At 38.8% G+C, this 24,306-nt stretch overlaps 1 protein-coding gene across 1 annotated transcript in view; it reads left to right on the plus strand.

The window, feature by feature from the left end:
• The window catches only part of LINGO2 (leucine rich repeat and Ig domain containing 2), a 1,233,386-nt gene that overhangs the window by 862,612 nt on the left and 346,468 nt on the right, over window positions 1-24,306 (plus strand). The window contains exon 6 of the mRNA XM_019965854.2: window positions 1,281-1,439. The gene's annotated coding sequence lies outside the window, so the exon portion shown is untranslated. The remainder of the gene's footprint in view (window positions 1-1,280; window positions 1,440-24,306) is intronic.

Here is a 24,306-nt window from a genome sequence, read left to right on the forward strand (position 1 = left end):
GGTCGCAAAGAATCAGACATGACCATTCTTGCTGAAATGGCACAAATATAGGAGATCTCACTACCGTGTCTTCTAGTGAAGTTTCCACATGGACTTCTGGGAATATTAGTTGTAGTTCTAATTACAAATCCATAAGGATATATAATTCTGTATCTTGTTAAAGCCAGTCTTTGCACCTGTGTTCATTAATCTGCCACACATAACCATTCACATGAGTCCCCTTACCAGCTTAGAACAACCTCTCAACCATTTCTGCTGCACCATTTAGAAAATAAAATAATAATAAATGTTTTAGTATATACATAGCTAAATATGGTTGTGGTAGCTAAAAAAATATCTAGTCATTCTTAAAGCCTACCCTGGGAAGACCAATAAAGAAATCTATCCATTTAGAATCCTTCTAAATTTCTATGGAACACAGTTATTTGTGTGCCAGGTATCCACGCAATCGTACAATCAGGAGTTGTTGATTATACATGGAGTTTTATCTCCTTAAATGGAAGCTAACGATGCTTACGAAGATTAAATACCATATTTACTCATATGAGTATAAATAGTTTAAGCATTAAATGTGTGGTAGATTGCCCCAATATTAGTTATCTAATTACTTTCCTGGTTTCTGGTCGTTCCTTTGTGTACAGACTGTGGCTACCGCATGTTTGTGTTGGTGACTGTCTGGTGTGGTCTATCTTGATTTGGATCATGGAGGGTGCTGAATTTGAAGGCCCTTATATATGTTCATCAGAGGTGTTCCTCATACACTATAATGCAGACATGTTTTAATTTTTATGTTGGGAATATTGAAGTGGAATGTCGGAACTCACAGATGTAAGTGTCCTTGATCTAGGTCATTATGTGGATTTTCTTCTAGCTGTTGATGAGTTTTGTCCTGTTGAACCTCATTACCAGTTACCCTGAGAATATTATGAATAGAGTCAGAAAAATACTTTTGAGTACTCCAAGTGGTCACCTACATGAAGGAGAAGAGGTATGCACTATAAAATGTGTGAGTTTTAGTATCAATAATATTTATTTACACCGACAGCTTAAATAGATCTACGGTAACATGAAGAGGAACATGCACTCTTGCCAAAACACCTTCTGTAGCACATAAATGTTGGTCTATTGGCTTTAATGTTTATCAGCATCTTGAGTGGCATTTATTGCTCCTCATACACTCCTTTATGATTCCCTTATTGATCAAGTAGTGATGCCTCCTGGACCAAGGATATGGTTCCCTATTTTTCAGTTAGATGAAAAAAATGCCTTGTTTGTTGCAGGTTTGTTTCAAGGAGATGACATGTGGGATTCTGAGAGATGCTGCTGCCCATGACGTGTTGGAATTATCATGATCTACTACCCAGTTTGGATTTCATCCAGTGGTCAAGAGCTTTGCATGGTAGACAGCAAGGGTCGGATTTCTAAAAAGAGTAAACCAGGTAAGATTTGAGGGAGTCATCTGATCATTTATCATTTGTTTAGGCATTTCTAAGGGCTTTAGAGTGCTGCCAAGGTGTATTGAATAATGCGTAACTTCTCTGTTTGCTTTCTAAGTCCACTCAACAGGTTGTTGAAGAATGGTGCTCCCTTGAATTCAGGAGAATGGGTATAGTAATGATTGAGTTCTTTTTTCTCAAGAGGAGGGGAGGAGTTAAGACAACGTAAAGCAGACACAAGATACTATGGATGATGGTTTAATGCAATAGCCCCAAATTGCAAGCTAAGGCAGTTTCCTCTTTAAGGAACTACTCTGAACTATAATGGAATAAGCAGTTGTACTTTTTGAAGGTTGAGTAGGGAAAGTGTTGCAGTTTACAGCATATGATCTTACATATATGCTTCAAAGTTATTCCAGTTTAGAAGGTATACCATTATTTTGCCTTTTATTTTTTGAAAGTATTTATCATTCTAAATTCTGTTCATCTAAGTATGATTTGATATGGTAACATAATGACCTAGTCCATTGTGGCTTTTGGAATTTAAAATGTAACACATGCTCTTATTCAACTTGTCTCTGGGACTTTTGTCTGTTTCATTCTGGAACCTCTTTTCAACTATCAGATCTGATCTTTCTCTTTAACATTCTTCCTCCTCTATAACATAATTAAAATTTGTTAGTAACAGTTACTTGGGGCAACTACATTATTCCTATCTTCTGATTTTAAGACTATCAGAGCTCTTATATCAAAATTTTATGAATCCCAAATCAAGATTTCCTTTAAGTTCAATTATCAAAACAGAAAATATATGTAAAATTTAATCATTTAGAAAACTTGAACTCTTTCAGTTGGAGTGTTTGTTTTTTTAAAATACAGCTTTTTTATTTTCTGAAAATAAAGCAAATGGAACTCAGTTAATAAATTATAGGCTAAGATAATTATTTGGATATAAGAATTTTGATAGTGCTTGAAAATAATTGACTTTCTAAAGTTTAATATGTATGTCTTCTCAATCTCCTAGTAACTTGTCTATAAGATGATATCCTGAGAGTCTGAAATTCAAATTAGTCATGGCTTTTGAATTTGTTAGAAATAGTATAGATCACCAAACTCATGGCACAAATCCTTATTTGATGAACTGGGTTAGTGGGTAACTATTTATCCTGTTTTGTGGCATATTGGGTTAGCCATATTTGGAAGAGTTCTGAAAGTCTGTAAATAAAAGAGACACCAACAAGAAGGATGCATTTGTGGGATAAACCTCAACTAGTTTCATGCTTCATTACATTGTTATCTAGCAAAAAATTACAGCAAGAACACTTCATGATAGGTTTCCATATTCTTAAGCTTATTAGTCCAAAATAAATTTGATCCTAATTATGTTTATTTCAATATTTTCATTAAAACTGGGTTGTATGTTAAAACATCAGACTTAAAAGAAAGACACAAAGGGGAGGGATGCAATTAAATCTATTTTTAAGGCCAATAATCATGTGTTAATGTAATTATTAAAGAAAGAGCTCTTCTCTATTTGTGAGACAAGTGTTTTTATTCTTTAGAATATTTTTTGAAAGAAGTCATCAATATATAGAGAGAAGTGTACAGCAATACTTTTGATCTAAGAATCATAAAGAAACATAACTTCTCTTAGAGGGTCCTTTAAAGTGAGTCCTGTTGATTAGGATATACAGATAATAAATTCCACTGTTCTATATAAAAATGAAAACTTTGGAAGGGGCCTCTGGACATAAAATATTTGACAGTGAATTCAAATATTTTCTCAGTTAAAGGTTGACTCTTTTATTTATTTTTTTTTAGGTTGTTTTTTTTTTAATTTTATTTTATTTTTAAACTTTGCATAATTGTATTAGTTTTGCCAAATATCAAAATGAATCCGCCACAGGTATACATGTGTTCCCCATCCTGAACCCTCCTCCCTCCTCCCTCCCCATACCATCCCTCTGGGTCGTCCCAGTGCACTAGCCCCAAGCATCCAGTATCATGCATCGAACCTGGACTGGCATCTCGTTTCATACATGATATTTTACATGTTTCAATGCCATTCTCCCAAATCTTCCCACCCTCTCCCTCTCCCACAGAGTCCATAAGACTGTTCTATACATCATTGACTCTTTTGCTGTCTCGTACACAGGGTTATTGTTACCATCTTTCTAAATTCCATATATATGCGTTAGTATACTGTATTGGTGTTTTTCCTTCTGGCTTACTTCACTCTGTATAATAGGCTCCAGTTTCATCCACCTCATTAGAACTGATTCAAATGTATTCTTTTTAATGGCTGAGTAATACTCCATTGTGTATATGTACCATAGCTTTCTTATCCATTCATGACTCTTTTAAAATGAACAGAAACTGTATACATTATGGATTTATACTTATATTAGTTTGAAATTTGTTTTTGTTCTCTGTTGTAAGAATGGCAGTTGCATTTTTTTTTTTTTTATGGTGATGCATGTCACCTTCTCCATAAAGTTAAAAGAATGTCAAGTCATGAATTCTGTTCTCGGAAGTTTGTAAAAAATCAAAAAATTTGCACTGCTCCTTAGCCTAAAAGGAATTTTTCCTTCTTAAAGCATTTTTAAAGTAAAAGTTTATCTAATCTCAATGTTACATTACTGAATGCTTGTACAGAGAAGCAATATTAAGCTATAAAGACAGGCTATAAAAGGTCAGATTTTGCAAAGCACTTCTGATAATAGGATGCCCCCTGTAATGGAATTTGTAGTCTCCAAGGTGGTTCATGGAAAGCATTTAAGTCCTACCTGTGTAGGCAGTGTCTCCTTTACCCTCTGCAGAGTATGGACATTCTCACCTGTGCCATCATTCTTATTCTGAGGTCTTCTGAAAATAAAATTTTAAGAATTCAGGGTGGCCGCTGTTTCCATCATGAAAAGCCTCATATGAATGTTACATATTTTTTGCTACAAGTTTACTTACCCTCCGAGCATGTTTTGAGTGTCAAATGAAAGCATTAGGCACTCAGTCATGTCTGAATCTTTTCAACTCCATTAACTGTAGCCCACCAGGGTCCTCTGTCCATGGAATTCTCCAGGCAAGAATACTAGAGTGGGTAGCCATTCCCTCCTCCAGGGGATCATCCCAGCCCAGGGATTGAACCCAGGTCTCCCTCATTACAGTCTGAGCCACCTGGAAGCCCTTTGAACCTCAATCACACATAAAACAGAATGAGGCCAGAAACAAATCAGTGATCCTCCCAGCCCTGTCCTCAAATAGTTCACACAGAGTAAAACAGACACTAAATGGCTCACTCCAGGCAAAAGGAACTAAAAAGTTTAATGGTGCATTTCAAGCAAAATTCTCTAGAAACTGAAATGAAGGATTGTTTAAAACTGATAGGAGTATTAAAAGGTCTTCGAGGCTTAAGAGATACTTCAGCTGCACAGTTGAAAAGTGAGGAGAATTTTAATTGATAGGAAATGTGTATGAAGGCATTCTAGGGGCAACTGTGGCAAAGTCACCATGGTGTAAAAATCAATGTTATGCTTGGAGAATGGAAGTTGCATACTGGAGGACAGGGGTGAATCAAAACAGAGGTGGGACATACAGTTTGGGGCTGGACTGTAGTGTTTTGAATGCATGGTTATCTTGGATAAAAATATGAAAGTAATGTATAATGCAATCTATAAGAAAAGAATTCTGATAGAGTGTAGGGGAACAAGCAGGGAAAGTATGTGCAGAGAAAAGAGATAAACTGAAACCATTGAGCTCCCTGAGTGCAGAAAGTTGTGGTTTCAAGTCTGCTGTATCACCAGAGCCGTTCCTGCCGTTCATTGATTCTGTTAGTCTCTATTAAATGCTGACTAAATGAACGTCTCTCGCTGATAATCCATAAACCTCTAACTTTGCAATTTTTCCTCCTTTAAAAATGGTATGAGAACTCTTCATAAAAGGATGAAAAGAATTTAACTTACATGGTTTTCATCACATGCAAGAGTACACACACACTCTCTCTCTCTCCACTCCCCGCAATATGCGCTTGAAATTAAACCTCAGATCCTGTTCCTAAAATTTATGCTTCAATTAAGATGGGGGCAGCTGCTTCCCTCTTTTATTTCCCTTTTGAGACTTTTATCTCTCAGGCTTTATCCTTCCCTTCCTCGTTTTATCATCATATCCATCACTGTTTCACTCCTTGGGAACACAGCAGGCATGGCAGGCACATTTTTATGGCTAGAAAGCAAACCTAACCTACTTGGCCCAGACTGCTTACTTAAACCTAATTAAGTAATTCTGCTGAAAGTCTCACGTCCTTTCCATCACAGGGCACCTTTGGTCAAAATAATAGGGGACACTTTAAAGCCATGGAAAATAACTGGGGAAGGGAGCCTGAAGAAGAAACAAAGTGAGTGAAAAGAAGCTGCAGCCCAACAGTCTTTGACACAACCCTTTAATGAGCCTGGGTGCATTAACACCTCTGCTGTAGGAAACCCCTAACTCATAGCATCACTTTCAGGCCAATTATTTTACATAACATTACCGTTGTTATACAGCTCCCCAGTCATACACCAAATTCAGTGCATTTTGTATGACTGAATTATCTATCTTTCAAAGAAGTTCTCTTATGGTCTGGGGGAAAAAATCAAGAATGTCTTTTCAAATATGCCTACTTAATGAGGCATATGATTCACTAAGACATTATATTCTTGTTACTAGGGTCTTTGTCTTTTTTCTATAGGATCTTATTTCCAGAGCCACATACTAATTCAATAAACTTATCTGCTGAGTGAATGACCGAATATCAAAACTTGGACTTCAAATCAAATTCATTACTTCAGTGTCTTTACGAGTTGGAAATCTCTCTCTCTTGTTAGTGGGACCATTGGTATTTGAGGTTTTTGTCCACTGTTACATCAAGGGCATCTTAGTGTTTCATGTTTTTAATACTGCCATTATTTAGTAACAGATCTTTTTCAATCACACAATGACATATAATAGTACCCAAAGTCGAGGGGTTTGGAGGGTTTAGTCTGACAGTAAGAAGCAAGAAAAAAAGAGAAAAACATTTACTAAATATCTCATTGCCTTTATAAATGAAGTATGGTTCTCTTTTACAAACTTATCACAGACTTTGCATTTTTATTTTTATGGATTTCAAATGGTAGGGAGAAAGAAGTAAGCTCTTTCTGTGCTCTTGGGTGTGGACTTCTCTGGGTAGAAATCACTGAAAAACTGCCATGCTAGCAAGCTACCCTCTTCTACTTTGAGGAGGCAGATTATAGCTACTTGTGTCTGTAAATATTCTATCATATTTATCGGCATTGGCTTTAATTAAGAGCTGGGTTTGAATCTGAACTCTGACACTTAACAGTTATATCACCCTCGACAGGTTATTTGTTATCTCAGAACTTTGATTTCCAATAGGAAGTATAAAGTTATCAGTAGGGGTTCCATGGGCTATCATGAGGATTAAATGAGATCATGCTCTAAGACACTCTGCAGAATATTTGATACATTGTAAATATGCTAATAATGCTATAGCTCTAATTGAGGATACTCCCACATGGCGCTAGTGATAAAGAACCCGCTTGCCAACTCTGGAGATGAAAGAGACAAGGCTTCGATCCCTGGGTTGGGACGATCCCCTCGAGGAGGGCATGGCAACTCACTCCAGTATTCTTGCCTGGAGAATCCCATGGACAGAGGAGCCTGTCGGGCTGTAGTCCATAGGGTTGCACAGAGTTGGACACAACTGAAGTGACTTAGCACATAATGTTCTGATTATTTTATCACTATTGTTCTAATTATTATTATTATTTGCAATCTATATGTGTAGCAGTTCTGTCTAGAAATCCACTTGTTTTCAGCAAAATGTCAGAATATTTTACCCACTTTTCCCAGAAGTAAATGAGATGTAAAGGTGCTTAGCAGAATACCTGATACCTATAAGTACTCAGTACGTATTGTGGTGGTGGTGGTCATTATTATTTATTTATATATGCATTTCTCTTCCTTAGGCTTTTTGAAGAGATCTAGGTCTAATTATAGTAACAAGGTCCTTCTTAGAAGGTCTATGAGTATCGTTCGTGTTTGAGATAAAATCCTGTTTATCACTCTGTTATTGGTCATTTTGTAATCATGTTGCTGATATTGAAGTAAATATCATTTTCTTTTTAACCAAAGATCACCAAAGTGATTTTCCATACCAAATTATAGTCTTTAAAATTAAAAAAAAAGAAAAAGCACATTGAAAATGAGGACACTGTCTACTCCCAACGGATAAAAACATCCACAGATGCTAAATATCCTTTGGGCTTCCCTGGTGACTCAGATGGTAAAGAATCTGCCTGCAATTCAGAAGACCTGGGTTCCATCCCTGGATCAGGAAGATACTGTGGAGAAAGAAACGGCAACCCACTCCAGTATTCTTGCCTGGAGAATTCCATGGACAGAGGAGCCTGATGGGCTACAGTCCATGGGGTTACAAAGAGTCAAACATGACTGATCAACTAACACACACAAAGTCCTTTGTATAAGTGGTGTAGTACAGTGAAATGTCACCCACTACTGATTGGATCCATATCCAGTGGAATATGGATCCAATTGGAAGTAGTGGAAGGCCTATAGTATCCTACAATAGCAAACTGATCGTCCTTATCTGTTGACATGATTCTCTATTTGGGAATACTTCTTTAATACACACTCATAGAGACTGTCTTTAGAGGACCCTGCCATTAACCAAGTGGTATATGTAATTATGCCTTTAACCTCTACTTTATTACATGAGTTTTATAAGAGAGACAACCATGAATTTTGAAATGAAAATTTAGAATTAAAACTACATTTTATACAGTACAATAATACTTCAAAGCTTAATTATCAAGATTAATCTTACAACCAGACTAGGTGATTAGTGGGGATAAATGCTAGGCAATTTCATGAATTTCTGGTCAGTGCTTTGTAGGCCGTTGGTTTTGAGTGGCCCTGGCCATGTCAGTAAAAGGCAGAATCCAGATCATCAGCTGAGGCATGAAGGAAGACAGTGTAGATGAGAAAGCAGCAGTGGGATGTGGAAAAGGAATCAACCAAGGGCAAATAAAACCAGGCTTTGGCAGAAGGGCCTTTTAAGATTGGATGGTGGGTGTCGGCAGCAAGCCAGGACTGGAGAGCAGCTCATTTTCCATCAGCAGCTCTCTGTTGCCCTCAGAGAGGCACAGAGGAAGTCCATGGTGGAAAGAGAAGGAATTTAGGGAGGCACTGTGGTGACGGAAGTAGCAACGGAGTTAACTGGCAGGTTGAGGGGAGTCCTGCCAGGAGTTAACAGCTTGACAAAATGACAAGGGTTTGGACTGAGTGGTAGGAAATCCCTGAGTGTTGGCGGGGGGGCGTGGGGGGGATCATTTCATTAGAAAGGATTTATTCATCCTGAGTATAAGATTTAGCATGAAATTAAGATGCTGCTGGAGACAATCTTTACAAAGTCCCTTCTGCAGAAGTGGGAACGGAAGGATAACCAAGACTCAGATATATCATGTCTCATCCTGTTGAATCCGGCAGTGACAATGGCAATGAAATAATGACAACCACCCTAAGTTGAATGTTTAGATCAATACAGGTAATTCATATCAGTAACCCTGCAGTGTAGACAAAATTACATGTATATTCAAGACAAAAAAACTGAGACTTAGGAAGGTTAGTAATTTACCCAAGCTCACACAGCTAATGTGTGTCAGGGTGAGTTTTTCTTCCAAGATCTCCTCTTTATAAACATTAGTGAGTTTTCCATTATATTATTATCCCAATTTTCAGTTCTTTAGCACTCCAATCCCTGTGCCTTTATACATAGCTGCGAATTTGCTCTAGTGTATAATAAATTTTTATAACATTGTCTAATTTCCTTCTTGTTACATGTGTGTGTATTTTGCTTGTCCATGAATTTGAAAGTGATCTGAGAGGTAGAACCCATAGTGTTTCATTTTACAGAGGGCCTGTTACTACTGGTGCTATGACAGGCCCTGATTCTGAACGAATATTTGCTGATGATAATGTCAATAACAAACTGCCCCTTTTCAACAAAGGTGAATATATGTACACACTTCATATATATTTCTTGGTATAGATGTTGTATATATAAAGTCGTATACCTATAACTTATTGAATGACTAGATTAAAATCATTTGAATAATATTCGTTTCATCTATATAAGATTTTCTTTCCCATAACAGAGCATTTACATGGATTGATTTAAATGGATTGTTTTCTAACATGTATTCTATGGAAAACTGGCCTGGAGGTGTGTGTTCCTTGTGTGAAGAGTTTTGTAGCCAAAGGCATTTGCAGGCGTCTTATTTGTGATAAGACCTGGCTCGAAGAGAAAGAGTTTAGGTTTGCCTACCACGTGGGCCACATTTTTCCTTGAATGCAGGATTATTGATACGCAGAGGAAAGTGAATGGTTTTGAGCCACCTTTCCCCCAGATGCCATTTCTGGCGTTAGGAACACAGACCTTGGACACATGAATGCTCATTCTCCATCTTTTTCTCTTCCTCTTTTTTCTCTTCTTTTCCTCTTCCTTTTTTCCCCTTTCCTCTCTCCTTCCACTTTCTCTTTCTTTTCCTTTCTCCTCTTCTCCTCCTCCACTCCTCACATTCTCATATTCACTTCTCTCCTCTCTATCCCCCTTGCCTAAAGAACATGCTAACATTTCTTTCTTTGGGTTTCTTCACATTTCAATTAAAGCAGATCATTATGTCCAGTAGCATCCCTTCTCTAGATATGTTGTGTGTGCGTGGGTGTTAGTCACTCAGTCGTGTCTGACTCTATGTGACCTCCTGGACTATATAGCCCACCAGACTTCTCTGACCTTGGGATTCTCCAGGCAAGAATACTGGAGTGGTGTGCCATGCCGTCCTTCAGGAGATCTTCCCAACCCGGGGATCGAACCTGGGTCTCCTGCATTGCAGGTGGACTCTACCATCTGAGCCCAAGGGAAGCCTAGATATGTTACTCCCATCATTGAAGTTATCATTTTTTTTCATCTGTTCAAGCAAAACCTGGACATGTTCTCCCTCTCCTTGCTAATGATAAGAGAGACATTATAATTTTAAGGCAACTCCTATAGACAGAGTGCTTTTTACCGGGAAATTACTTTTTCTAGGGTAACCTCACTTTCACACTCTTGGTAGTAGATAGAATTCCAGGCACAGGCTATATTTTACACATTCAAAATGCAGCCTAATTATGAAGCCAAAGGCAATTATTGTCATACTCCATTATTAGCACCATCAGTAGGAGATTTTTGCTAGTCTTTTCTGCAGGGGCACTGGGCCTGGTGAAGCAGTCTCAATTTCAGTCGCTTTCCTTTCCACATATGTTACAGACTGTCTCTACCCAATTTCTTTAAATGTCATAGCTTAATGGCTTACAGCCTCAACTTCCGTTAGTATCTTGTAATACTCTATAATGGAGAATAATCTGAAAACTTATATATATACCATATATATGGGCTTCCCTGGTAGCTCAGATGGTAAAGAATCTGCCTGCAATGCAGGAGACCCAGGTTTGATCCCTGGGTCAGGAAGATCCCCTGGAGAAAGAAATGGCAACCCACTCCCGCATTCTTGCCTGGAGAATCCCATGAACAGAGGAGCCTGGCAGGCTAAAGTCCATGGGGTTGCAAAGAGTCGGACTTGACTGAACGACTGAAAAACAATAACATATAAGTTTTTAGATTATTTTCCATTATAGGTTATACAGATATATATAACTGAATCACTTTGCTATACATCTGAAACTAAATGCAGTGTTGTAAATCTCAACTCTTAAATGTTAGCTTTGTCTTCAAGGAGTTTATGATGCCAGTGACAAGCAGAGCAGATATGCAGTATTATCAGAAAAGGAAAAAAGCCAGTACTTTTAAGTGTCAGGCAAGAACTTGGGTGGATGAGAAGAACTGCAGAGATTCAGAGGAAGAAAGTCATGGTGGACCTGAAACCTCGGGGAAGTTTCATGAAGGAGATGAACCAGAGCTGAGCCTCAGAGAAAGAGTAGGAATTCTCTTACTAAAAGCAAAGCTGAAGCTGAAGTTCCAGTACTTTGGAAGACCCTGATGCTGGGAAAGATTGAGGGCAAGATGAAAAGGGGGTGACAGAAAATGAGATGATTGGATGACATCACGGACTCAATGGACATGAGTTTGAGCAAACTCAGGGAGATAGTGAAGGTCAGAGAAACCTAGTGTGCTGTAGTTCGTGGAGTCTGAACAGAAACAACAGCAAAAGCAGGGACTTCCCTGGCAGCCCAGTGGTTAAGGCTCTGTGCTTCTAATGCAAGGGGTGTGGGTTCAATCTCTGGCCAAGAAACTAAGATCCCACATGTGGTGAGGTCAAAAATAGATAAATAAATAAAGATGCACATGATTTGTGTTGGCCAGATGAGGAGGGGGCATCTAAGCAATAAAGTGTAGGTAGTTCACTAACTAAAAATCTCTCTGGTATTTGGCCTCCTTAAAAAAAAAAAAAAGCAAAAGCAAGCATCAACGTGTTTTTCCCATACCCTTTATCATATACTGGGAAGTTCTCTGTGATCAGACTTCTTATCTTGCGAGATTCACACTTTGTATGCATCACACTTCCTTCCTTATTTGACCTCACAGCTGAGCACACTATTTTTCATCCCCTATTGTGTATAACTCCTAAAACATACTTCTATGACACCTGTTTCTCTCACTAGAATGTAAGTTCTGTAAGGCAGAGACCAGGTCTTATTCATCATCTTTGTTTTCTCAGAATGTCTTTATCTCACAGAGGTGACATGTAGGCATGAACATATGCCTTTTCTTATCAGTTATGTCAGGACTTACTCACTTAATGCTTTGTCAGTTTTGAAGACTGGAAATCACATTCTAGACTCCCCTTTGCCTTTATTTTGTTGAAATGCCATCATGGCATGGTCAAAAAGAACAGCGAGTTCTAGAATATCTAGTAAAAATGATGTGGGCTGACAAATATTATGTAAATTATTGGGATTGAAAACAAAAATCCTACCTCCAGCACTGGAAATATTACAGATGGTATTGAAATGTGACTCGAAAATGTGATTTCATAAGAGTGATGGTATTTACATGAACAATTCAAAGGAGATGGAAAACTAATTTTGATAGAAAAGTTTTAAGAGTTTAAATGCTTTTTATGATTCTACTTTATTGGAATTCACCTAGGCTCTAAAGCTCAGTAACCTTCCCTCTGTCTATCGTACACCCTTCACAATGTTAGATATACCTATGAACACTTTTGTTCTCATTTCATGCCTTAAGTAAAGTGTACCTGAAATCTTGGATTTCAACTTTTTTTTTCCCAATTACATAATTTACCTACTATTGCAACGCAAGTAAGAAACTATAATAAATGGAATCACAAGAAGAACAAAAACAATCTGTACGCAATAACTGAGGTACAAATGAGTACATATATTCTTTGAGTTCCTAAGAGTTAGATTTTAAAAACTGAAAATGATACACGTTGCTCAGATCAGATCAGATCAGTCGCTCAGTCATGTCCGACTCTTTGCGACCCAATGAATTGCAGCACACCAGGCCTCCCTGTCCATCACCAACTCCCGGAGTTCACTCAGACTCACGTCCATCGAGTCAGTGATGCCATCCAGCTATCTCATCCTCTGTCGTCCCCTTCTCCTCCTGCCCCCAATCCCTCCCAGCATCAGGGTCTTTTCCAATGAGTCAACTCTTCTCATGAGGTGGCCAAAGTACTGGAGTTTCAGCTTCAGCATCATTCCTTCCAAAGAAATCCCAGGGCTGATCTCCTTCAGAATGGACTGGTTGGATCTCCTTGCAGTCCAAGGGACTCTAAAGAGTCTTCTCCAACACCACAGTTCAAAAGCATCAATTCTTTGGCGCTCAGCCTTCTTCACAGTCCAACTCTCACATCCATACATGACCACAGGAAAAACCATAGCCTTGACTAGATGAACCTTTGTTGGCAAACTGATGTCTCTGCTTTTGAATATGCTATCTAAGTCGGTCATAACTTTCCTTCCAAGGAGTACACGTCTTTTAATTTCATGGCTGCAGTCACCATCTGTAGTGATTTTGGAGCCCAGAAAAATAAAGTCTGACACTGTTTCCACTGTTTCCCCATCTATTTCCCATGAAGTGGTGGGACCGGATGCCATGATCTTGGTTTTCTGAATGTTGAGCTGTAAGCCAACTTTTTCACTCTCCACTTTCACTTTCATCAAGAGGCTTTTTAGTTCCTCTTCACTTTCTGCCATAAGGGTGGTGTCATCTGCATATCTGAGGTTATTGATATTTCTCCTGGCAATCTTGATTCCAGTTTGTGTTTCTTCCAGTCCAACGTTTCTCATGATGTACTCTGCATAGAAGTTAAATAAACAGGGTGACAATATACAGCCTTGACAAACTCCTTTTCCTATTTGGAACCAGTCTTTTGTTCCATGTCCAGTTCTAACTGTTGCTTCCTGACATGCATACAAATTTCTCAAGAGGCAGATCAGGTGGTCTGATATTCCCATCTCTTTCAGAATTTTCCACAGTTTATTGTGATCCACACAGTCAAAGGCTTTGGCATAGTCAATAAAGCAGAAATAGATGTTTTTCTGGAACTCTCTTGCTTTTTCGATGATCCAGCGGATGTTGGCAATTTGATCTCTGGTTCCTCTGCCTTTTCTAAAACCAGCTTGAACATCTGGAAGTTTACAGTTCACATATTGCTGAAGCCTGGCTTGGAGAATTTTGAGCATTACTTTACTAGTGTGTAAGATGAGTGCAATTGTGTGGTAGTTTGGGCATTCTTTGGCATTGCCTTTCTTTGGGATTAGAATGAAAACTGACCTTTTCCAGTCCTGTGGCCACTGCTGAGTTTTCCAAATTTGCTGGCATATTGAGTGCAGCACTTTCACAGCATCATCTTTCAGGATTTGGAGTAGTTCAACTGGAATTCCATCACCTCCACTAGCTTTGTTCATAGTGATGCTTTCTAAGGCCCACTTGACTTCACATGCCAGGATGTCTGGCTCTAGGTCAGTGATCACACCATCGTGATTATCTGGGTCGTGAAGATGTTTTTTGTACAGTTCTTCTGTGTATTCTTGCCATTTCTTCTTAATATCTTCTGCTTCTGTTAGGTCCATACCATTTCTGTCCTTTATCGAGCTCATCTTTGCATGAAATGTTCCCTTGGTATCTCTGATTTTCTTGAAGAGATCCCTAGTCTTTCCCATTCTGTTGTGTTCCTCTATTTCTTTGCATTGATTGCTGAAGAAGGCTTTCTCATCTCTTTTTGCTATTCTTTGGAACTCTGCATTCAGATGTTTATATCTTTCCTTTTCTCCTTTGCTTTTCACTTCTCTTCTTTTCACAGCTATTTGTAAGGCCTCCCCAGACAGCCATTTTGCTTTTTTTGCATTTCTTTTCTATGGGAATGGTCTTGATCCCTGTCTCCTGTACAATGTCACGAACCTCATTCCATAGTTCATCAGTCACTCTATCTATTAGATCTAGGCCCTTAAATCTATTTCTCACTTCCACTGTATAATCATAAGGGATTTGATTTAGGTCATACCTGCATGGTCTAGTGGTTTTCCCTACTTTCTTCAATGTAAGTCTCAATTTGGCAATAAGGAGCTCATGATCTGAGCCACAGTCAGCTCCTGGTCTTGTTTTTGCTGACTGTATAGAGCTTCTCCATCTTTGGCTGCAAAGAATATAATCAATCTGATTTCGGTGTTGACCATCTGGTGATGTCCATGTATAGAGTCTTCTCTTGTGTTGTTGGAAGAGGGTGTTTGTTATGACCAGTGCATTTTCTTGGCAAAACTCTATTAGTCTTCATTCCATATTCCAAGGCCAAATTTGCCTGTTACTCCAGGTGTTTCTTGACTTCATACTTTGCATTCCAGTCCCCTATAATGAAAAGGACATCTTTTTTGGGTGTTAGTTCTAAAAGGTCTTGTAGGTCTTCATAGAACTGTTCAACTTTAGCTTCTTCAGTGTTACTGGTTGGGGCATAGACTTGGATTACTGTGATATTGAATGGTTTGCCTTGGAAATGAACAGAGATCATTCTGTTGTTTTTGAGATTGCATCCAAGTACTGCATTTCGGACTCTTCTGTTGACCATGATGGCCACTCCATTTCTTCTGAGGGATTCCTGCCTGCAATAGTAGATATAATGGTCATCTGAGTTACATTCACCCATTCCAGTCCATTTCAGTTCACTGATTCCTAGGATGTCGACATTCACTCTTGCCATCTCTTGTTTGACCACTTCCAATTTGCCTTGATTCATGGACCTGACATTCCAGGTTCCTATGCAATATTGCTCTTTACAGCATCAGACCTTGCTTGTATCACCAGTCACATCCACAGCTGGGTATTGTTTTTGCTTTGGCTCCATCCCTTCATTCTTTCTGGAGTTATTTCTCCACTGATCTCCAGTAGCATATTGGGTACCTACTGACCTGGGGAGTTTCTCTTTCAGTATCCTATCATTTTGCCTTTTCATACTGTTCATGAGGTTCTCAAGGCAAGAATACTGAAGTGGTTTGCCATTCCCTTCTCCAGTGGATTACATTCTGTCAAATCTCTCCACCATGACCCACCCGTCTTGGGTTGCCCCACGGGCATGGCTTAGTTTCATTGAGTTAGACAAGGCTGTGGTCCTAGTGTGATTAGATTGACTAGTCGCTATGGGTATGCAAAAGTGAATGTATTGCACATAGGTTTTATAGCTGGTGGCTGGCAAATGAGAAACACTGTAAGAGGCATCAGAGAATTTCCTAGCCCCAAATCCTAAAATTCTCAAATCTAATAGAAAGTCTCCTATTCTATTCCCAAGCATCTCCTGGACATAGCTAAGGCAAATCTGATTATCAAATCAGATCCGATATAAGCCAAACAAGTACAGTTATTATAGTACAGTATCTCAGCTAACATAATAATTTTTATTTGAAAAATAACATTTGTTTCCTGGCATGAGTTTGTAGTAGAATGAAAACACGCTTCACCAGCAGAAAGGGTAGTGTTTTCTCCATCTGATCTTTCATCAAATAGAATTCTTAATCAAGCTGGAACCTTCTGAAATACATGATTTGGAGACTTTCCAAAAAAACCTGTCATGAGAGGATGATAAATTACAGTTTGATCTCATTTGTCCTAAATTCTGTACATCATTCACCTATGAGTTATATTTCTCTCACCCTGGTGAGATGTGTCCCATAACTCATTCTCATCAATATGATATATTTACTACTAAAAGATTCATATCTTAGAAATAGTTTGACTGTTTCAAACTATGGTCTCTAATTAATCAGAAGGTAATTGCAGTAAGTACCATTCTAGTTGCCAAGTCTAATCATATTCCACCCAGGTGAGTCTTTGACTGGCCTCTGGATCTGACATGCTTTCTGAAATTTAATCAGGGTCATGCTTTATTTATTTATTTTTTTTAATTAAATGAATAATTGGTATTTTTATTGAAATATTTACAATAAATTCTTTTTCTTGTCTGATCCCTGACTACCCCAGTGTGAATAAATGGAACCCTGTGACTAGACATTGATGTTTTCCCAAATGCTTGGATTTTAAAGATCAAGAGGAAATTCAGCTTGCCTTTTCCACAAGGCATTTGTTTCCTGTTTAGAAACAGTTATAGGTTCAAATGTACATTTTTTTTTTTTTTTACCTGCAGAAATCCAGTAACTGTGGTTTGAATAGACCAGGAAGGCACTTGCAATTTAAGTCTAGAAACAAGTGTGTCACAAATCAAAATCAAGTCATGTAGATCTGGCTTAGCATGGTGTGATTCACTTAGCAACAGAGCATCTTTTTGATATTACTTTCTTGGTATTAAAGGCTGTCCACATCTTTTTTCCCATCTTCACCAGACTATATGCATCCTAGGTTGGGCACTGGTCTTTTACTGTAGTAAATTCACTCATGAAAACAAAAACAAAACAATCTAGTATCTAATAGTCCCTTAATGTGTATAGTGTATTTATAAATGAATGAATTGATGAACTGAGAAAATAACATGCATATGGCATTTTACTACACTGAAAATGTTTAGTGGTCAATATAGGCTTTCAATGGTTAAAACAAAAAAATATGCAGTCTCTTATTTACTTTGTTGTGGTGGTTCAGTCACTAAGTCCTGTCCAACTCTTTGTGACCCCATGGACTGCAGCATGCCAGGCTTCTCTTTGCTACACTATATCCCAGATTTTGCTCAGATTTGGGTACATGGAGTCAGTGATTGATGCTCTATAACCATATCATCCTCTGCCACCTCCTTCTCCTTTTGCCTTCAATCTTTCTCTGCATCAGGGTCTTTTCCAGTGAGTCAGCTCTCCACATAACGTGGCCAAGGAATTGAATCTTCAGCCTCAGCATCAATCCTTGCAATGAATATTCAGCATTGATTTCCTTTAGGGTTTACTGGTTTGATCTCCTTGCAATCCAAGGACTCTCAAGAGTCTTCTCCAACACCACAGTTCAAAAGCATCAGTTCTTTGGCACTCAGCCTTCTTTATGATCCAACTCTCACATCCGTACATGACTCCCAGAAAAACCATAGGTTTGACTATACAGACCTTTGTTGGCAAAATAAAGTCTCTTCTTTTTAATATGCTGTCTAGGTTTGTCATACTTTTCCTTCCAAGGAGCAAGCATCTTTTAATTTCATGGCTGCAGTCATGGTTTGCAGTGATTCTGGAGCCCAAGAAAAGAAAATGTCATAGCTTCCACTTTTTCCCCTTCTATTTGCCATGAAGTGAGGGGACCAGATGCCGTGAACTTAGTTTTTTGAATATTGAGTTTCAAGCTAGCATTTTTACTCTCCTCTTTCACCCTCATGAAGAGACTCTTTAGTTCCTCTTCACTTTCTGCCATTATAGTGGTATCATACGCGTATCTAAGGTTGTTGATATTTCTCCCTGCATCTTGATTCCAGCTTGTGATTCACCCAGCCTGGCATTTCACATAATGTACTCTGCTTAGAAGGTAAGTAAGCAAGGTGACAATATACAGCCTTGACATACTCATTTCCTGGTTTTGAACCAGTCAGCTGTTCCACGTCCAGTCCTAACTGTTGTTTCTTCACCAGCATATAGGTTTCTCGGCAGACAAGCAAGGTGGTCTAGTACCCCCATCTCTTTAAAATGGGAATGCCATCTCTTATTTATTGTAGAAATCAAGCTGAAAATTCAAATTTGAAATTGCATTTCAAACATTAGGGTAAAATTCCTATATTTTTCAATTAAATACTCTATTATTTTAAAAATAATATTATCTTCTTACAGGTAAGAAGTGACTTTTGTAGTGTTCTTTAGTTGTTTGTACAAATCACCCAGTTGTGCCCTTGTGTCTACACTAACTTTATGTTCTTTTTCTAGTAAGGCTCCCCATGTCTGATAATAAATCTAGACAGCTACTCCTCAGAGGTGGCAGGTCAAATTAGATGCTTCTGTATTGGAATGAAATTCTTAAAAAGGACTACTGCAGATATTTATCCCTTCCCTTTGCCCACATGCTTAATCATGTCCGACTCTTTGGGATCCCATGGACTGTAGCCCACCAGGCTCCTCTGTCCATGAGATTTTCCAGACAATAATACTGGAGTGGGTTGCCATTTCCTTCTCCAGAGGATCTTCCTGACCCAGGGATTGAATCTGCGTCTCTCACATCTCCTGCCTTGGCAGGATTTTTTACCACTGTACCACCCGGGAAACCCACAGACAATTATAATAAACGTCATATTATGTCTGTTACTGTCATTAATGAAAATAAGGAAATAAGTATTAGGGTTATTGCACATAAAGTAATCACTGGGTTTTAATATTCTAATCTGAGTCAACTTAGGTTCTGTCCTGAGAAGAATCAGTGGCTTTTAGAGAAACATGTCATGGTTGTTTGATAGAAGAGTCACTTTGTAAAAGTGGGCACTGACCTGGAGCATTGCATCTAACTACTCACCACTGCTTGTCTTGTGCAGGGAGAATGACCCAGTTCTTTCATTCTCTGTGATGTGGGTGAGATTGCCATGCATAGTTACTGCTGGGTACATAAGGACTTGCCCCCAGAGCATTACCAAACCCTGAGTTCATCCTGCTATTTAAATAGCTTCCTGTTGTTTTATTTCCACTCTGAACCCTCTGCCTGGAAGAAGAGAAAAGGAAGTTTGTCTTTATTGGAACTAAACTTGAAAGAGAAGTCACACATAAGTGATCATACATCAGGTGATCTGAGTTAATCAGTAGTTCCCAGTGTTTATTTTAAGAATCAAATTTCACTAACTTCTAACATTCTTGGGCTTCTTTGCATGTTTGTATTCTCATATTACCCTAAATTTGTACCTGTTGTGAATCAAGATTGCTGGAAGAAATATCAATAACCTCAGATATGCAGATGACACCACCCTATGGCAGAGAGTGAAGAGGAACTAAAAAGCCACTTGATGAAAGTGAAAGAGGAGAGGGAAAAAGTTGGCTTAAAGCTCAACATTCAGAAAACGGAGATCATGGCATCTGGTCCCATCACTTCATGGGAAATAGATGGGGAAACAGTGGAAACAGTATCAGACTTTACTTTTTTGGGCTCCAAAATCACTGCAAATGGTGATTGCAGCCAGGAAACTAAAAGACACTTACTCCTTGGAAGGAAAGTTATGACCAACCTAGATAGCATATTGAAAAGCAGAGACATTACCTTGCCAACAATGGTCTGTCTAGTCAAGGCTATGGTTTTTCCAGTAGTCATGTATGGATGTGAGAGTTGGACTGTGAAGAAAGCTGAGCGCCAAAGAATTGATGCTTTTGAACTGTGGTGTTTGAGAAGACTCTTGAGAGTCCCTTGGACTGCAAGGAGATCCAACCAGTCCATTCTGAAGGAGATCAGTCCTGGGATTTCTTTGGAAGGAATGATGCTAAAGCTGAAACTCCAGTACTTTGGCCACCTAATACGAAGAGTTGACTCATTGGAAAAGACTCTGATGCTGGGAGGGATTGGGGGCAGGAGGAGAAGGGGACGACAGAGGATGAGATGGCTGGATGGCATCACTGACTCGATGGACATGAGTTTGGGTGAACTCTGGGAGTTGGTGATGGACAGGGAAGCCTGGCGTGCTGCAATTCATGGGGTCGCAAAGAGTCAGACACGACTGAGTGACTGAACTGAACTGATATATGTTGACAGAGTGATTTTTCAAATAAATCTCATATTTATATTAATAACTTTACTTCAAAATAGCTAGGGAACTCTTGAAGAGAGCTGAACTTAACTGAACTGATGATCACTAAAGCAGTGTTATACTTTGGAACATATTTAACTCCTTCATTGGAGAAGGAAATGGCAACTGACTCCAGTATTCTTGCCTGGGAAATCCCATAGACAGAGGAGTCTGGTGGGCTGCAGTCCATGGGGTCACAAAAGAGTTGGACACGACTTAGTGATTAAACAGCAACAACTCCTTTTTTAGACTGAGGGCTCCTTATAGTGCTGGTGTATCTCTTGTCCATTGCAGTCCAGTGCCTGCTGAAGTGTTGAATATTTAGTAGCTCCTCAATAAATGCTGAATTAAGTAATGAGAGTTTTCTGCATCATCTTCAAATATTTTTTTCTTTGACTTTCATCTACATCTTGAAATAACTGTGAGATTCTATTAAACATTTCTTCAAAATTCACAAAGACATGTATTAATATCTATGATGTCATGACATAGTACTTTGCTTCTAAGGGCTTTTCATACTCCCTTCACTGCCCTGAAAGGACTTATGGTCTAGATGCAGAGAGGAGATAAAAGCCACACACAAAGGTTAAATTACAAAATGAAGGAGTAAATTATTAATTTCATAAATGATATGAATGTAGTGTGTTTTAAGATCATGCCTAATTTAGAGCCATTCAGCAGATTCTTACCTGAAAATATGAGATTCTTTAGGGGCAGCAGCCAGAGTTGGTGGTTTTGAAGGATTGAGGGGCCTCCTGGAAGGATACAATTTAAACAAAGAGAATCAGTAGAGAAATCTGACCCAGTAAGTAAATCTTAGTCATCAGAGGTGAGGCATGATGTGATGAGTGACTTGAATGAGTCCCTAACATAACATTTCCTTTCACCACTGACTCATATGAGAATTTTGTTTCAAGGAGAAACAAAGAACAGTGACATAGAACTGAAATTACTGTGTAAGATATTACTATTCATGAGATGTCAATCCTGTAAGTTATTGGGCAAAAGCTTTCATCCTTTAATGTGTGTGGTAAGTTGCTTCAGTCATATCTGAGTCTTTGTGACCCTGTGGACATTAACCCATGAGGCTCCTCTGTCCATGGGATTCTCCAGGCAAGAATACTGGAGTGGGTTGCTGTGCCCTCCTCCAGGGGATCTTCCCAACCCAGGGATGGAACCCGTGTCCCTTACATCTACCTGCATTGGCAGGTTCTTTACCACTAGTGCCACCAGAGAAGCCCTTTATCCTTTAATAGAAGATAAGAAAAAGGATGGAAGTCTTATCTTTGACTCTGCCTTGGGAATATTGTCCAGTGTGGGAACTGAAGGGTGCAGTTAACCTCTGGATAATATGGTAGCCAGATTCTTGCATAACCACTGGATAATATGATACCTAGATGCTTATCTGGAAGCATCACAGGTGTCTTACAGAGGCATCAGTAACCAGTGGAGGTGGGCATTGCTAATTGAACTCTCAGTGTTATTAACAAAGAGGAAGGAGGGACAGAAGATGATAGTAGTGACTAGACATATCTTTGAATCCATGTTGATTCCCTTTGGTGATACTCAAAATACTCAATGCATGAGTATTGCATTGAGTGTCTGACTCTCTGCGACCCCATGGACTATATAGCCCACCAGGCTCCTCTTTCCATGGAATTCTCCAGGCAGGAATACTGGTATGGGCTGCTATTTCCTTCCCCACAAAATACCTGAAGAAAGACTCAACATAGGGTAAAGCAAGTGATAGGTTTGTTGTTGTTTAGTCTCTAACTATGTCCAACTCTTTTTGACCTATGGACTGTAACCTTCCAGGTTCTTATGTCCATGGGATTTCCCAGGCAAGAACACTGGAGTGAGTTGCCATTTCCTTCTCCAGGGTATCTTTCTGACAGGTTACATGTTTAACAGATATTTACAGGAAGGTGAGTTAACTGAACTGCAGTACAATCTGGGAATTCTTCATAAAGCAGGAAGCACTAGATCTAGACATAGAAGGAGGGAAGGTAGTGGGGAGTGGCAGGATAGAAAGATGAAGATAAGCAAAGTCAAAGAAGAAATATCTCTGGTTTGTGGTTCTTGGGAGACCACGAACATAGAACTGTGACTGACTATAGCTCTGTTTACATTAGGGGATAGTGAGCAGAGGCACTATAAATGGATACTGGGGTCAAAATTTAAGACACCTGTATCTCCATCATCTCAAAAATCTAAAAATAGTAGGCTCCTGATATGAAGATTTCAGAATTTTTCAGATAGTAATAACCCCATGACCCACAGCCACGCTATAAGCACTTTGGATATTTTATTTTTAATTTCAAAAAGCTTTTTGAGGAAGTGTTATTATGGTTGTTTTCCTTAAATCAAGATTGAGACTCAGAGTTTAAGTAACTTGCCCAACGTGACTCAGTAACAGTTGAGCCAGGATTTGAGACTAGATGTGTGTGGTTCACAAACTACTTCAACACTTCACCTTTCCTAATTTTGTTTTAGTCAGTGACCTGATCACATTGGGGTCAGGTTCCCATGGTATTTTCCCCTCTCTTGTTTATTTCCTTGGATAAAATAATGTTGGTTTTGTATTAAATAAAGATAGAACATTAATGGTGATCTTTCACTTCTCAAAATTAGTTCTTTTAATGATATTCAATTTACCTTTATATTTTTGAAGACCCTGGCCTGGAATTTTCTATTTTTTTTGTCTTATTTTGTTAGTTTTTGATGAATCTGCCAATATCATATATACTTGCATGGCTCACCTTTTTGTGTTAATGCTATGGGAGATGATGGGCATTGTACTTTAACAATGACACATCCTTGTGCCTTCTGTGACCTAAGAGTTTAAGTGTTAAGGAGATAAGAAGGGAGAAAGGAAATAGGTTTTATAAAGGAGGATGAGGCTAGCAAAGGAAGTTCTGATGGCAGATGAGACTGGGGTGATTAGGCTTGACTTGGTTTACTTACAAAATGGACTTCAGAGTAGACAAGACCAGCCTCCTGGACTTGGAATCGACATGACTTGGGGCTTAGAGGTAAAGGTATCCCCCTGACAGGAAATCAATAAAGGTTTTCTCTACTACTGAAAGAGGAGGAATCTTCTTTCTAGTCTAAATACTTGTAAGCACCTAACTTAATTAGTTTCAGAGAGTCTGTTAAAATTTCCATGAAGGCAGTGGAGAAGTGCCAAGGGCATAAGCTACTGTTGTAATGACCCAAACAGAGAAAGGATCACAGTAGTGATGGGGAAAGCCTTATTCCTGAGGTTAGTTGGAAGACAGAAGCACCTGTCTGTGTTGGGAGTTGTTAAAGGGGGGCACTTATGAAGAAGCAAGCTTGTTGCTACCCCTTCTCACTGCTTCATGTAAAACATAAATTTAACTTCACTTCATCTTCCTGAGTCAGTTTGACTTAGCAAGAATAGCCCCCAAAAGAAATCACATTCTAATAAAAATATGTATGAATTTGGGGGAGTTGAAATAATTGGTATATAAATACAATTTTAAGAGGTAAATGAAAGAAAATCTTCAAGTTGTACAGTTCAGATAGCAAATTAAACATGATGGGGTCTTCTCCTAATGGAAACTGGGGGAAATTTTCCAAGTTATTTATGGAATCAGTGAAAAAAATTA

The sequence above is a fragment of the Bos indicus genome, chromosome 8 (genome assembly GCF_029378745.1).
Source record: "Bos indicus isolate NIAB-ARS_2022 breed Sahiwal x Tharparkar chromosome 8, NIAB-ARS_B.indTharparkar_mat_pri_1.0, whole genome shotgun sequence".
In the NCBI taxonomy this organism is placed as follows: Eukaryota; Metazoa; Chordata; class Mammalia; order Artiodactyla; family Bovidae; genus Bos; species Bos indicus.